This window comes from Mustela nigripes, chromosome 16 (genome assembly GCF_022355385.1).
Source record: "Mustela nigripes isolate SB6536 chromosome 16, MUSNIG.SB6536, whole genome shotgun sequence".
In the NCBI taxonomy this organism is placed as follows: Eukaryota; Metazoa; Chordata; class Mammalia; order Carnivora; family Mustelidae; genus Mustela; species Mustela nigripes.
This window is the reverse complement of record NC_081572.1, coordinates 60181570-60193264: the sequence shown is the minus strand read 5'-3', so window position 1 is coordinate 60193264 and position 11695 is coordinate 60181570. Positions and strand designations below refer to the sequence as shown.

At 55.4% G+C, this 11695-nt stretch overlaps 1 pseudogene; it reads right to left on the bottom strand.

Annotated features, from left to right (window-relative positions):
* Positions 1-2270: 2270 nt before the first annotated feature.
* On the bottom strand, positions 2271-3403 carry LOC132003276 (histo-blood group ABO system transferase 2-like; annotated as a pseudogene).
* Between the last annotated feature and the right edge of the window lie 8292 nt (positions 3404-11695).

Here is an 11695-nt window from a genome sequence, read left to right as displayed (position 1 = left end):
TCTGTTCCCTGAGCAGAGGACGACCTGGGCCTAGGGAGCCTGAGGAAGGACATAGTACACTGAGCCCTCAGGAGAGTGAGCACGGTGGAGGCCTGGTGCTCAAGCCAACTGGAAGACCACACCCCACCCGCATTGGCTCTGCCCCCAGGGCTGGAGGTCATCGGGGTATCTACCCTCCCGTGCTGCAGGCTGGTAGTGACTGGCAGGGGAGGAGGCACCACTGGAGCAGGAGAGAGCCCTCCACAGGGAGGAGGGGGCAGGGGCTCTCCCAGCAGCAGGTGCACTGGGGTGGGCTGAGGGGGCATCAGGAGACAGCAGTGTCTGCAGCTGGAGTCTCCACACAGACCCCCTCTTCAGGCTCAGCACAAGCTTGTCTGGATGTCCTTTGTCTCCCAAACACAAAGTCTGACTCAGGACCTCCCCTCAAGCTCCTACTCCCAATCCTTTGTATTCAGCTCAAGTGACAAGGGCCAATAGGGAGCACCTGGGTGGCTCAGTGGGCTAAGCCTCTGCCTTCAGCTCAGGTCATGATCCCAGGGTCCTGGGATTGAGCCCCACATCGGGCTCTCTGCTGAGTGGGGAGCCTGCTTCTCCCTTACTCTCTGCCTGCCTCTCTGCCTACTTGTGATCTCTCTCTCTCTCTCTCTCTCTCTCTCTCTCTGTCAAATAAATAAATGGAAAAAAATTTTTAATTAAAAAAAAAAGAAAGTGCCAATAGTTTAGGTGGTGTTGGGTGCACAGAGGCATGTGATTTTTCTGGCCCACACTGTAACACTGCTGGCATTTTAAAGATCTCAGGGCTTTGATTCAAAAACGATAGGATGCCTGGGACTATGGAAAGCTTTCTGAGACATGCCTCTGTGCCCTGCAACCCTCCCATCCCACCAGCTCTGCTTAGAATCCCCCAAGGCCACAGACCCACTGTCTTGGGTCCTCAGACAGCCCAGACAATGTGCCTTCAAAAAGGTGGGGCAACAGGACACACTGCAGATTCCAGCAAATCCCCCTCCCAGAAAGTGCAGGTACTGCTGGACAAGCTCTCTGAAAACAGCCAGGTCAGGGTTCCAGGAAGACACCAGGGCACAGGAGTAACTGAGGAGCATCTGAAGGCAGCCACCTCACTACTGGGAGAGTTGGTGGAAGCGAGAAGTCACAGACTTCTGGTCTGGACTTGGTGTTTCCCTCTCCTGAGATGAGGACACCTGTGGTAGGAGCAGGTGGCCAGCTGGCGGGGCATCCAGGCACCTGACATGGACAGATGGGGTAAGTGAGGCCTGAGACCCCCGGGGGATGTTCCTGGCATCGGACTGAACAGGTCTTCAAAGCTGCAGATTGGTTGGGATCCTCTTCAGGCTGAGAAGGAAGATGAGGGGGGCAGAGGGGACTGAGGAGGCTCGGCTTAAACGGGAAAGGACTGAACCACTCCTTTGGGGGAAAAGTGGGTCAGCTCCAGGTTCATGGGACAGACCCTGAGGCCATTATGCTACATGAAATAAGCCAGTCCCCAAAGGACTGATACTGAAGGACCCCACTTGTGAGGGACAGAGAGCACTGAGTCATAGAGGTGGAAGGAGCTAGTGGGTTCCAGGGCTGGGGTGGGGGAATGGAGGGTTAGGGTTAGGGTGAGTAGAGTTCAGTTTGAGGTGATGACAAAGTTGTGGCAATGGATAGAGGTGGCAGGTCCAGAAGAGTGAACGTACTTACTGCCACTGAACTGACCCTGAAACATGCTTAACAGTGTCAGTTACGTGTCTGTTACACCACAATAGGAAAGAGTGGGTCAGGGCCATCGTGAGTCCCAGGAGGGCCCTGGAGCAGGGATCCTGTATCTTAGTTCTCGCTCTCACACTCTGTCCCTTGTTGGTGACTGAGCTCACAGCAGGCACTCAGTGAATGCTTCCTAAGACACAGTACAGGCAGATGAGGGTACAAGTGCAAACCCACTGGTGGGCAGTGAGGAATACCAACAGGACATACACCCAGACGAAGCCAGTGCCCACATTTTACAAACACCAGCACAGAAATAGCCATTTAAAACCCAGGCAGGAACCCAGGGTTCCATTCTCCTGAGGCTGATCTAGTGGCCACAGCCAAGCCTCTGGCAGTCAGGGGACTGGGGGTCTGACAGGTGGCTCGGCACACCCTTGACCCTGAAGCCCCATGGGACTGGGAGGGAAGACCCAGCCACGGCCCATTCTGGCTCCAGGGTGACTGCAGGGCCACTCCCAGGCCCACCAAGAAGTGTCTGTTCAGAACCAGGGAGGAAACCCTTTCTCTCGACTGTTCTTTTTAAAGATGATTGCTCAGCATTGACACAGAAAAACATCTGACCTAAAACTGGAGCCATTCACAGCTGCCAGTGACCCAGAAGTTATCAAAATGTGACCACAAAGAGAGGAAATTGTGTCCCCGGGCAGGTCTCCCATATGCAGGTGTGGCTGGGGGCCCTGGACATCTGGGCCTCACAGTCTCCCTCAAGGCGACAGAAGAAGGAACCTGCTCTGATGGCTCCACTGGCAGCATTTCCTGATGGAAATGGGGGCAGCCCCTCACATGTTCCTGGTGTCCAGACGATTCTTGGGCACAGCCATGTATCTCAGCTTCTCCATGATGGGGGAGGTGGGGGTGGGTAGCCCAGCGGCTGCGGGTCCCACAGGTCCTCCAGGGGACAGCGCGGCAGGGACAGCCCAGCATCTGCAGGTCCTGCAGGTCCTCCAGGACAGTCCAGCAGCTGTGGGTCTTACAGGTCCTCCAGGGGACAGCCCAGCCACTGCAGCTCCCATGGGTCTTCCAGGGATAGCATCTTGGTGAGTTTGTGGCCCAGCAGGTACCTGCTCAGGTGGCTCTTGTCATGCCACATGGCCTCCATCCCATTGGCCAGGCTGACCCCCATTGCATGGTGACGGGCCAAGGTCAGTCAGTGAAACTCCACCACCAATACCCTAAAAAAGGCCCCCATGTAGTAAATGTTGCCCTGATCCCTGGGGATGTAAGCCTGGGACTATGGCTGGCACTCGTAGCTAAATTCCTTGCAGGCTGCCCAGTAGAAACTGGGGTACAGGGTGCCCCAAAGAGGGGGGACAGGATCTCCACACCCATGTGGTCACAGAACTTCAGGTCTACGCCTGCACACCAAGTCCTCCACCTCGTGGAGGAAGTGCTGCTCGCAGAAGCAGCTGACCATCACCATGTGCTGCATGGACACAGCCTGCCAGTGCGGGGCACCATAGACCTCTAGGACCACCACCCTCCAGCCCTCCTGGGGGCAGGGGTGGGGGCACAAGGGCCCGGAAGCCAGCTGGTCAGTGAAGATGTAGCAGGTGACCCTGTGTCCCACCATGAGGGGCTTCTCCAATGCCTTCAAGAACAGGTCCAGGAAGCTATAGGGACAGGGGACAGGGTGTGAAGAGGTTCACTGCCAGAGGCTGGCAGCAGGACCCCAGAGCTGGGGGCTGTGAACATGTACACCTTCTTCAAGGGGGCAGGCTCTGGGCTGTTTTAAGCAACAGTCACTCTCCCAGCCTGTCCTGAGTGAGTCTGCCCATGGGGCCTCCCTACCTTTTGCTCCCAGAGATGGGGGTCATCAGTATCCCATCTTACAAAGGGGACCCTAAAGCTTAGAAGGTTGGAAACCCATGCAGCCCTACATTTAAGTGGGGGGAAAGCTCACACACACCCAGCAGGCATGAGCCAGGTCATCAGGGGGCAAACCAAGGCTCAGCCAATGGGAAAGCAAGCCAGATGTGAAGCAGGAGGAGACAACAGTGCTGCTGGCAGAGGCACAGCATATGCAAAGGCTTGGATCCAAGCCTGAGGCACCTGTGGGAAACCACACTCCTCAGTGCCCACAGAACAGAGGGTCCCCGTGGGAGAGGTAAGGCTGGGGGGGGGGGGGGGGCAGGAGGGAAGAAAACCACAGATAGGCCCAAAGGTTATGTTCCAAAATGATCACTCCGGTTACTGGAGGAGAATGGGCTCTGTGTAGGTGAGGACAGGGAGACCCTAACCCTAAGGCAATGATAACCCTAACCCCTAACCCTAACCCTAACCCCCATCCTAACCACTAATACCAACCCCAATGAAATCATCACAAAATCAGCGAAATACATTCCTATACCTTTCTTAAAATAAATGTAAGGAGCCTGATCAGGAATATTGCAAAACCAAGAGCTCATGAATACATTGTGCGCCATAAGCAAGTGTGTCTTCACAAACGTCTCCAGGGTTGTTCAATAGAGTGAAACAATGTTGCATACCGCAATGAATGTTTAAGTAAAACCATGTGGTCCTATTAAGTGATGCAGAAAATGTTAACCAAAATCCGATGTCTGTTGAGGATATAAACACTCACGAAAGTAGGAATAAGGGGTAATTTTTTCCATAAATCTACAGCAAACACCACGCACACGTCTGAAAGCTGCCGGCTCCACTTGGAGATCGGGGACAAGGAGGGACGCTGGTGTTCACAGAAGGACAGACACTAGGACCCCACTCGCAGGAGGCGTCTGGGATACACAGTCGGAGGCGGCTTCGGGGCCGAGGGGAACAGAACTGGGAGTCGGTGTTTCCTGTATACAGTCCCCCTCGGGGAGAACGAGAACGTTCTGGAGAATGACGTGCGAGCATGTGACCTCGGCTGAGGTTGCGGAACTGCCACCTGCCATGTCTGAAGCAGTCCGTGTTGTCATGTTTAGTCACCGTGAAAACACGAAGGATGACGCATGTCACCACGGGCATGGACCCCGAAAACGGCCCCAGTGACATAACGCTATGGCAATGCCACTCAGACTGGAGCCCTCTGTGCCCCTTAAACCCATCCGGGTTGTGCACACAGGGGAGTCTCCGAGCGGCTCCGGAAGGAGAAAACGGGACGGGACCGGAGATGACATCTCGGACCGGGAAGCAGGCGGCGGCCGCTGAAGTGGGCCTGCGGTCCGGGTGCCACTGCGGGCGCTGTCAGGGTTTCCTCACCTGGGGTTCCGTGGGGGTTCCGCGGGACAGTGTCGCTGTTTGGGTTAACACGCCCCAAAGCAGCCGGTGCGACGCGGCAGGCCTGGTTAGGAAGCAACAGTTGGGGGTCTGCGTGCGGGGATGACGCGTCTCTGTGGGGCGGGGACAGGGCCCCGCAGATCCAAGGTCACCGCAGAGTACGCGACCCTTCCCAACACCCCCGCGGCACCATGTCGCAGGAGCAGAGACGACGTCGGACTCCGGGAGGGAGGCCGAGCCCGCCGGCTGCAGGTCAGCCGCATGGACGGGCCACTCGCCCTTGCAAGAGGCAGTGGCCGGCCCGAGACCCGCGGGAGGACTGAGTCGGGGCCGAGTCTGGGCGCAGCAGACTCGGCGGGACTCGGGGCCCCAGGTCCCCGCGGCGCCCCCACAGCCCGGTCGGAGCCGTGAGGAAGCGGGTCGGGCCTCGGGACGGCGGCCGGGGAGCCGGAGCGGCGGCGGGAAGGGAGCGACTGGTGCTAGGCGTCCGTCCCGGGAGCGACGGACGGGACCCGCGTCAGAAGCAGCCGCGGGAGAGACGCCCCCGTCCCAGCCCGCGGGGAAGCGGCGGTTCACGTCCCGCAGGAAGTCGCCGTCCCCGCAGCTCCGCCGCAGCGTCCCCGTCCCCTGAGCCCGGCCTCTCGTCCTACCGGAACCGGCCTTTCCAGCCGCCGCCTCCTCCGTGAGGTCGCGGTCGCTCCGCGCTTCCAGCGCCGGCCGCAGGGACGTGGTTCGCTGCCCGGACGCCGCCCGCCGCCCCCAGACGCGCCGGTGGAGCCGCCCAGAGCCGGGGCCGCAGCGCGAGGCGACGAGCGGACGCACTCACGCCTCAGTGTCCGAGAGTCCACGGCGTGTCCGTGGCCCGGAGCGGCCAGCGCAGAGAACCTCGGAGCAGCCTCCTCCGCCGCCACGTTCGGAAGAACGAGACACGGGGAGCCCCGACCCGGGGGGGGGACAGGACTGTCCTCTCACAGCCGGCGCCGCTCACGACGAACACGGAGGGGTCGCGCGGGGACAGGAGACGCTCGGGGCTCAGGAAACACCCGCTGTCCCCGACGCCGTCTACACAGTCCGCCGTCGCTCCGAACGCCCAGACTCCGGCGAGCCCCGCGGCGGGTGTGGACGCGGGAAGGACGTGTGGGGCAGAGGCGGGCGGGGCGGGGTGAGCGCGAGCCCCGAGGGGACAGCCGCGCCCGGACCACTGACCGTCTGAGGAGCCGCAGGAGTCGAGTCTGCGGCGCACGGACACAGCCGCGACCCGGGGCGCATCCGAGCCCGGAGCGGGGGGCCCATAGCCCAGCTCTCAGCCCCGCGGGAGGCCACCGCGCCGCACACAAAGCCACGGAAGCCCCAGCGTCTACACAGCACGCCCTTCCTCCGGGGGTCCTGCGAGCATGCGCTCCCTGGGCAGTCCCCGCTCCGGCGTCTTCCGCTCACCTTCTCCAGCCGCGGGTCCTGAGGGGGCTGGACGGCTGTCAGCGTGGACGCCGCTCCGCGTCCTCCACAGCGGTTCTGTCAGCGTGGACGCCGCCCCACGTCCTCCACAGCGGGTCCTGTCAGCGTGAATACGGCCCCACTGTCCTCCACAGCGGTCCTGTCAGCGTGGACGGGGCCCCACTGTCCTCCACAGCAGTCCTGTCAGCGAGGGAGAACCGCACAACCTCCAGAAGCCTCCACAGCGGGTCCTGAGGCTGCCACCTGTCCCAGCTGCGGCTGCGCGGGCCAGGCTCCGGGCGGAGCTGCGGTCTGGCGCTCTCTGCAGGCGTTGGGGGGCACTGCAGAACTGGGGAGCTCATCCTTCAGTGGAAGCACCTGCTCCCTCCCGGGGTCCCACTGAAGCCATTTCATTCTGGAAATTGCAGCAATATGGAGCCCAAGATGCCCCAACATCTCCAAAAATAGCTCCGGAGCAATGAATTAGAAACAGTGTGGAATGACAACAGTCCCTGACCCAAACGGTGGCACTGAACATGACCCTGGCCCTGACCAGACCCACACACTGACCCCAACTTGCTCTCAAGCCTGGGCCTGACCCAATCCAAGAGCCTAAACCCAGCCCCCAACCCAAACACTGTTCAAAAGAACCAAAAGGTAGAAGCTGTAAATATCCATCAGTGGTGCATGCATAAATGAATTGTGGTGAAGGGGTTTGGGTCTGGGTTCAGGGTCAGGTTCCAGTCAGAGTTCTAGATCAGGCTTTGGGTTTACGGTCAGGGTGAGGATGTACAGTGAGGGGCAAGGGAACAGTTAGAGTTTAGGGCTTTAGGTTTATGATTTAGGGTTTAAGACTCAGGGCTTAGGGGATAAAGTCCAAGGTCAAATTTGGGGTCGGGTTCATGCTGGGATTTGGGCTCAAGGTTCATGGCTCAGAGTTCTGGTAGGGTTTGGGTTCCTGGTTCAAGGCTTGGATCCAGGGCTCAGTTTCAGAGTCCAGGCTTCGTGTTCCATTTCAGGTTTAAGATTCAGGGTTCCAGTTTGGGCTTTAAGGTCAGGCTAGTTTTCAGTGTTAATGTTAGGGGTTAAGGTTAGGTTTAGGGATGACACATTTTCTTCAGTTGTCATCATGGACCCAAAATTTTTATTGGAAGTTTCTAAATCTGGAATGTATTTCATCTGGGTGTCAGGAGCTGGTTTGGAATTTAGGCTCCCAGTAACTCCCTACTGACAGCATTCTGGTCCTAGAGTCTCCCAGTCACCCAGAACCAGCTTTTGTCTTGGCTCAAACAAATCCTTGGCAGAGAAGGGCGAGCAGCTGCCAAAGTTGGGATGATTTCACAATGGTAGAGGTGTGAAACCAAATATTGTGGAACTATTTATGGAAAATGAAACAGGAGATGAATAACTGGTCGACTTCTGATTCTTCCACAATAATAATGACCAAGTCTCCAATAGAATCTGATAATGTTCCCTAGGAAGGCCTATGGTCCTCATTACCAGTACTGAAAGAGGGCCCCTCCCCTGATTTAAAGTAGGAATCACAGCAGGATACTTCCTACTTTGTGTCAAAAATAAAATTTTATTATTTGGATGTTCCAGTGTACAATTTGTGGAAGCCCTGACATGTTCCTCTCTCAAATATGCATCAACACATGGGTAAAATGCAGGCAATGTTGTAATGCACTGCTCATTGGAATACCAAGTACAAGGAGGGATATTAGAAGCAATAAAATGATATCAAATATGAACCTCAGAACAAGCACCCTTTATGGGCACTTAATGAGGATCCCTAACCATGAGATCTAACCTCTCATCCTAGGGAATTCACCCATAAAAATCATCAATAACAATAGCCTGCTGACCGCTGTAACGACCTCACCATTGACCTCTGGGCTTGTATTACACTCTCCAACCACTATGGACACACTTCTCAGCAGCGGAAGGGGACTTGTCCACTCCTGGTGGACTAACTCTTACAGTGAAGCCAAAAAAATCCCACCTCTTGGAAATCCCAGCCATTAGGACACAGTCGCAGAAAGCACACCCAGAACTCAATAAAGGACAGACATCTCATGAAGCGGAGGCTGCAGATCACCCCCACTCCCACAAAGTAGCTCTACAGTGGACTCCAGGTCTGTCCTCTTCCCAGGATCACACGGGGCACCGCGTTCTTCCAAGACGCCATCCTCAGAACAAAACTGTAAACTGTCCTCGTCAGTCCTCTGTGCAGGCTCACAGTGAACCCTGCGAAAGCCAGACACTTTCTTGAGAGCACTCAGCCTCTCACGCCGATCCTAGTGGATGGAGGGTGCTGCTCTCCCTGACTTCCGCACCAGCAAGAGAAGACTTGGAATGAGTCTTGCCAAACTCCATGCACAGGCATGTTCTTCATCTGCAAAATGATGGACAGTGAAACACCACGGATTCCCCGCACTTCTTGAACCTAGGTAAATCAGAGATACAGCTTGAGCAGAGCTATTATCCCAAACCCCCTACACACACACACACACCTTCCCTTGTGCACTCCATACCCATTTCCATCCACTTTGCTCATTCTCAGCCATTGTATCTGCAGAGCAGTACAGTAGCACCGAGGTCCTGAGTCTGAGGTACTAGGTGCTAAGCCAGCACCTTGGACCCAGTTACTATCAGAAATTAATATTCATTCTATTAACAGATGTGTCCCAGATCTTGCCTGCATGGCCATTAGAAGAGTCATTACAACAGACGTCCTAACAACTTGTGCCAATCTCCATGGCTCCACTCCCTGCCTCCAGGGATTGGCTCATCCATAGGCATGTCACCTGGTCCCAGCCGATGAGGTGAGAGGAACCTCAAGTCTCAGCCTGCAGAGCCAAGGATGGGGTGGGTCACCCAGGCCAGGGGCTTTTCCATCACAACTGCAGAAGTGGGCTAGGCCAGACCCGTGCCAGTGCCACAGAGGGCCCAGGAAGCTAGGTGTTCCCTACCATTACTGAGGGCTGAAGCAGACTCGTCCTGAAGCCCCCACATGCTAGATCTTCTGCTAACTCAGGAGCACTCGCAATGTGCTCGTAGTCTTGGCCTGAATAAGATGACCACCTGTGTGGGATATACCCCGCAAGATATACTGCCTGGTAACAGGGCCTTACTCAGCCAAAGAATGCCTACATGGAATTCAACCACAGACAAACATGTTGTGGAAGCTCGAGGCCGACAGAGAAACTGGCAGGGGGTGGGGTCCTGAGGCCTTAACTGTTGGTCAATCTCACTATCAGCTCTTCCCAGTGCAGGGAAGAGCTGATAGTGATTGTATCCTTTCCAGTGCAGGATCCAGGGTCAGGCAGGATAAATCCCAGTGTCCTCCCACTCTGCCACTGGAAAGGAAGAGCCCTCTCCCCCATCATCCATCATGTTGCAGATCTGGGGTGTGGGCAACTATGGGCCAAATGGGACCTCCCCCCCGGTATTCTCTCAACCACTGTGTCTGGAACATTAGTCATGCATGGTCTGTGACTGCTTTCAAGCCACAATGCAATTAAGAGTGCACTTCTCTTGAAGAGTACTGAGAAATAGAATTGTTGAATTATTACACTGTACACTTGAAACTAAACCATCAATAATACTTGATTAAAAACAACAATAACTTGGGGTACCTGTGGGGCTCAGTGGGTTGAGCCTCTGCCTTCAGCTCAGGTCATGATCCCAGGGTCCTGGGATTGAGCCCCGCATCGGGCTCTCTGCTCAACGGGGAGCCTGCTTCTTCCTTTCTCTCTGCCTGCCTCTCTGCCTACTTGTGATCTCTGTCAAATAAATAAAATGTTTAAAAAAAAAAAAAAAACTCGTGTATCCACACAAATAGACCTTGAAAAAATTATTATTTTTTTCAGCTGGGAGAGATTTACTGGAGAATTTTAATCATGGATTCCTGGCTGAAATGTGTTGTCTACCCCCCAAATCAGTAATTTTTTTTAACACTTTGCAAACCTACATTCCAAGTTTGGCATGCTCTTTTATTTACATTCCAGGCTTTGAGACAGAAAAATAAGAGCATATCCCTTTATATTTCATTTGGATTTTGCCAACATTCCATAAAAATGGTCATTATTTTTATATATCTTTCTAGCAGGTTCTTTTTTTACTTATTTTATTTAAATTCAATCCCTTAACATAGAGTGTATCATTCGTTTCAGAGGTAGAGGTCCGTGATTAATCAGTTGCGTGTACCACCCAGTGCTCATCACATCACGTGCCCCCTCCGTGCCCACCACCCAGGTGCCCCAGCCCCCACCCTCTCCCCTCCATCCACTCTCAATGGGTTTCTCACAGTTAAGAGTCTCTCAGGGTCTTCTTGCTGATTCCTTAGTGTGCCTGCTTCTAAATTGAGGTCTTTCTTCTAGTGGCACTTAGAGGAACAAATTTCTAAGCTTTTCCTCATGTACTGGTACCTTGCCCAAAGCAGTGATGCTCCAGATCTTCCCCGACATCAGAGTTCTAGACCCTGACCTTTTTAGGCTTCTGGTGGCCAGAAACAGGGACAGTAACAGTAGGTATGCATGGCAAAGGTGAAAAAGAACAAGACATATCCTGGGGTTTCTGATATATTTTTTATGATACAGTTTAAAAGTGAGGAAAATTGTGCTGAAGTATTTTTTCCTGCCCTAAGTTCCTGGCAAACAGAAACGAGGGGACTCGGCCAGCGGCCGGCCAGCGGGACTAGATCACAGCAGGAGGCTGATTGTTTCCCTTCGCTCTCAAGGCTCCACTTCAAATTGCCTCTGAGGCCTTCGGCTCTTCACTCCTGGGTTGCTGTCAGCGGATGACCTTCAGCATGACCTTCCGTACCTCTGCTCCTGCTCTCCGCGTCCAACCGAAGCACAGTGTAGGGCTCAGGAGGGCCCTGGACCGACTACTCAGAGCGAAGTGACACGGTGAGGAAGGAGAGAGCCAAGATGGGGGCCGCGGGGGCGGGGGCACCCCGTTCTGCCAAGGCTCGCTCTGGCCTCAGGGGATGCGGAGGGCTGACGCTGGGTCCCAGCTGCCACCCCAATTCCCCAAGGCTGTGTGGGGCTCTGGGAAGACAGGTCAGATGCTTCCGGCTGCGGCAAATGGGCCCGGAAGGTCCATGACATCCAGCCCCCACCTGAATGTCTCCCTAATTCCCAGCAGTCGGCTCCTAGAGAGGAGGGAGAACGATGACTGGCAAACTAGAGACGCCAGCAAGACTGGGAAGGGGGGGAAGCCAAGACCCCAGGACGGGCAGGCGGCGGCCCCACATTTAGACAGAGGT